Raw genomic sequence first — 4,990 nt, 5'->3', positions numbered from 1 at the left:
AGTCGATGCATCGCACTCCCCTCACTCGCTGTATCCCACTGCCCTCAGTCACTCTACCCCACTGCCCTCAGTCACTCTATCCCACTGCCCTCAGTCACTCTATCCCACTGCCCTCAGTCACTCTATCCCGCGGCCCTCAGTCACTCTACCCCACTCCCCTCTATCATTGCCCCACATTCCATCAGTAAGAGACTGGATGGGTCTCTGGGACTGAGCACTTCATGCATCACAGTGTGTGTGTATATAATATGATTCCAGTTTATTTGGGTCAGATCTGTTCTCACTCTATTGAGATTGGTTCACCCTCAATGAATTATCTTTCCTCCAGATTTCTCTTTGTCCTTTTCCATTGCCAACCTAAACCTTATGATACAATGGTCACTGTCCCCTAAATGTTCCCCGAATGACCCTTAATTCACTTGTCCCACCTCATTCCCCAGAACCAGATCCAGCAATGCCTCCTTCCTCGTTGGACTGGAAACATACCGACGTAGGAAATTCTCCTGAACACACTCTAGAAACTCTTGTCCCTCTCTGCCCTTTACACTATTACTATGCCAGTCTATATCTGGATAATTAAATCCCATCCTTATATCTGCTCTAACTCTTGTACCTCTCAGTTAGCTCCTTGCAAATCTGTTCCTCTATATCTTTCCCACTAGTTGTTGGCCTATCGAACACACCCAGCAATGTCATGGTATTTCTTTATTTGTTTCGCTCTCATCTGATGGCTCCTCTCTGACATCATCACTTTCCAGCAATGTAATGTTCTCCTTAATCAATACTGATACCCCTCCTCCGTTCCTTCCTTCCCTCTCTTTACTGAACACATTGTAGCCAGGAATATTCACTACCCAGTCCTGCCCCTCTTAGAGCCAGGACTCTGTTATTGCCACAACCTCATATCTCCACATGGCTATCTGCGCCTGCAGCTCAACAACCTTATTTACCACTCTCAGTGCGTTCATATATACACACATTAAACTGAATTTACAGCTTATCACCTTCCCTCTTACACTGTCCCCGTCTAATACGTTACTCTTTTTTACTCCAGTTTTATCAGTCTCTCGTAATTCTCTGTATATTTATGTTTTCCTCTGTAATATTGCTTGGACCTCTGTATTTCTTGATGTATATTAATGACATAGACTTGGATATACAGGGCAGAATTTCAAAATGTGCAGATGACACAAAACATGGAAGTATTGTGAACTGTGAGGAGGTTAGTGATAGACAACAGTACAGCACAGGAACAGGCCATTCGGCCCTCCAAGCCTGCGCTGATCATGATGCCTGTCTGAACTAAAACCTTCCGCACTTCTGGACTCCGTATCTCTCTATTCCCAACCTAGTCATGTATTTGTCAAGATGCCTCTTTAAACGTCACTATCGTACCTGCTTCCACCACCTCCCCCGGCAGCAAGCTCCAGGCACTCACCACCCTCTGTGTAACAAAACTTGCCCCGCACATCCCCTCTAAACTTTGCCCCTCTCACATTAAATCTATGTCCCCTAGTAAATGACTCTTCCACCCTGGGAAAAAGCTTCTGACTATCCACTCTGTCCATGCCGCTTATAACTTTGTCATCCTCTATCATGTCGCCCCTCCACCTCCATCGTTCCAGTGAAAACAATCAGAGCTTATCCAACCTCTCCTCATAGCTAATGCCCTCCAGACAAGGCAACATCCCGGTAAACCTCCTCTGTACCCTCTCCAAAGCCTCCACGTCCTTCTGGTAGTGTGGCGACCAGAATTGTACGCAATATTCCTAGTGTGGCCTAACTGAGGTTCTGTACAGCTGCAGCATGACTTGCCAATTTTATCCTCCATGCCCCGACCAATGAAGGTAGGCATGCCATATGCCTTCTTGACTACCTTATCCACCTGCGTTGCCACTTTCAGTGACCTGTGGACCTGTACGCCCAGATCTCTCTGCCTGTCAATACTCCTAAGGGTTCTGCCATTTACTGTATGCGTCCCACCTGCATTAGACCTTCCAAAATGCATTACCTCACATTTGTCCGGATTAAACTCCATCTGCCATTTCTTCGCCCGAGTCTCCAACCGATCTATATCCTGCTGACAATCCTCATCACTATTCGCAACTCCACCAACAAATGTGTCGTCCGCAAACTTACTAATCAGACCAGCCACATTTTCCTCCAAATCATTTATATATACGACAAGCAGCAAAGGTCCCAGCACTGATCCCTGCGGAACACCACTAGTCACAGCCCTCCATTCAGAAAAGCACCTTTCCACTGATACCCTCTGTCTTCTATGACCGAGCCAATTCTGTATCCAACTTGCCAGCTCACCTCTGATCCCGTGTGACTTCATCTTTTGCACCAGTCTGCCATGAGGGACCTCGTCAAAGGCTTTACTGAAGTCCATAGAGATAACATCCACTGCCCTTCCTTCATCACTTCCTCAAAAAACTCGATCATGTTATTGAGACACGACCTCCCCTTCGCAAAACCACGCTGCCTCTCGCTAATAAGTCCATTTGTTTCCAAATGGGAGTAAATCCTGTCCCGAAGAATCCTCTCCAATAATTTCCTCTCCAATAATTTCCCTACCACTGACTTAAGTCTCACTGGCCTGTAATTTCCTGGATTATCCTTGCTACCCTTCTTAAACAAAGGAACAGCATTGGCTATTCTCCAGTCCTCTGGGACCTCACCTGTAGCCAATGAGGATACAAAGATTTCTGTCAAGGCCCCAGCAATTTCTTCCCTTGCCTCTCTCAGTATTCTGGGATAGCTCCCATCAGGCCCTGGGGACTTATCTACCTTAATGTTTTTCAAGATGCCCAACAACTCCTTTTTGATAGCGACATGACCCAGACTATCTACACTCCCTTCCCTAGACTCATCATCCATCAAGTCCTTCTCTTTGGTGAATACAGATGCAAAGTACTCATTTAGTACTTCGCCCATTTCCTCTGGCTCCACGCATAGATTCCCTCCTCTGTCCTTGAGTGGGCCAACCCTTTCCCTGGTTACCCTCTTGATCTTTATATACATATAAAAAGCCTTGGGATTCTCCTTAATCCTGTTTGCCAATGACTTTTCATGACATCTTTTTGCCCTCCTGACTCCTTGCTTAAGTTCCTTCCTACTTTCTTTATTTTCCTCAAGGGCTTCATCTGTTCCCAGCCTTCCAGCCCTTATGAATGCTTCCTTTTTCTTTTTGAATATCCCGCGTTATCCAAGGTTCCCGAAATTTGCCAAATTTATCCTTCTTCCTCACAGGAACATGCCAGTCCTGGATTCTAATCAACTGACGTTTGAAAGACTCCCACATGTCAGATGTTGATTTACCCTCAAACAGCCGCCCCCAATCTAAATTCTTCAGTTCCTGCCTAATATTGTAATAACTAGCCTTCCCCCAAGTTAGCATGTTTACCCGAGGACTACTCTTATCCTTATCCACACGTACCTTAAAACTTATGGAATTATGGTCACTGTTCCCGAAATGCTCCCCTACTGAAACTTCGACCACCTGGCCGGGCTCATTCCCCAATACCAGGTCCATACGGCCCCATCCCTAGTTGGACTATCTACATATTGTTTCAAGAATCCCTCCTGGATGCTCCTTACAAATTCTGCCCCATCCAAGCCCCGAGCACTAAGTGAGTCCCAGTCAATATAGGTGAAGTTATCACCCACCACAACAATCCTGTTGCTTTTACATCTTTCCAAAATCTGTCTACATATCTGCTCCTCTATCTCCCGCTGGCTGTTGGGAGGCCTGTAGTAAACCCCCAACATTGTGACTGCACCCTTCCTATTCCTGAGCTCTACCCATATTCCCTCGCTGCATGACCCCTCCGAGGTGTCCTCCTGCAGTACAGCTGTGATATTCTCCGTAACAGCTGTGGTATTCTCCTTAACTTAGGTTAGTGACAGCAGTCAGGCGGGCATAGACAGACTGGTGGTATGGGCAGACAAGTGGAAGATGAAATTTAATGCAGAAAAGTGTGAAGTGACTCATTTTGACAGGAAGAAAGAGGAGAAGTAATATAAATTAAAGGGTACAATTATAAAGTGGGTGCAGGAGCAGAGGGAGCTGGGGGTAGATGAGCACAAATCACTGATAGTTGCCGGGAAGGTGAGAAAGTGGTTAACATAACATACGGGATTCTGGGAATTATAAATAGGGGCACGGGGACAAGAATCAAGGAAGATATGTTAAACTGTATAAAACACTAGTCCAGTGTCAAGTTCCAGGCACCTCACATTAGGAAGGATGATAAGGGACTTGAGAAAGTGCAGAAGGATTTCCGACAATGGTCCCCGGGATGAGGGACCTCAGTTACATGGATAGACTGGAGACTGGGGCTGTTCTCCCTGGAAAAGAGAAGATTAAGAGGAGATTTGATCGAGGTGTTCAAAATCACGAGGGATCTGGACAGAGTAGACAGGGAGAAACTGTTCCCATTGGTGGGAGGATCCAGAACCAGAGGACACTGATTTAAAGTGGTTGGGAATAGAGGTAACGGTGACACGAGGGAAAACCTTTTCACGCAGTGAGTGGTTAGGATCTGGAATGCACTGTCTGAGAGTGTGCTGGAGGCAGGTTCAATTGAGGCTTTCAAAAGGGAATTAGAAAATTATCCTGGGACAAACAATCTGCAGGGTGATGGGGAAATGGCTGGGGAGTGGGAGTAGGTGAGTGGCTCTTATAGGGAGCCAGTACAGGTACAATGGGCTGAATGGCCCCCTTCTGTGCTGTAACCAGTCTATGGATCTATGATTCAGCAATGATAACCCCACAAGGCAGATACCTGAGCTTCCAGAGCCCGCTGGGATAGAGAATGGACCCTCAGTGGATTCTCCAGTCGATTGTTCCTCGGATTCCTGAGTTTGGGAAGTCACGGGTTCTGTAATAAAGGGAGGGAGACATTGCAGAGTGAGACAGGGAGAAAAACACAACAGGTCAACAGGATGGTACTAGTGTCAGGAGAATGTCAGATAGCAGTCTTTA

The sequence above is a fragment of the Heterodontus francisci genome, unplaced genomic scaffold (assembly GCF_036365525.1).
Source record: "Heterodontus francisci isolate sHetFra1 unplaced genomic scaffold, sHetFra1.hap1 HAP1_SCAFFOLD_345, whole genome shotgun sequence".
Lineage (NCBI taxonomy): Eukaryota > Metazoa > Chordata > Chondrichthyes > Heterodontiformes > Heterodontidae > Heterodontus > Heterodontus francisci.
Note: the sequence above shows the minus strand (reverse complement) of the source record.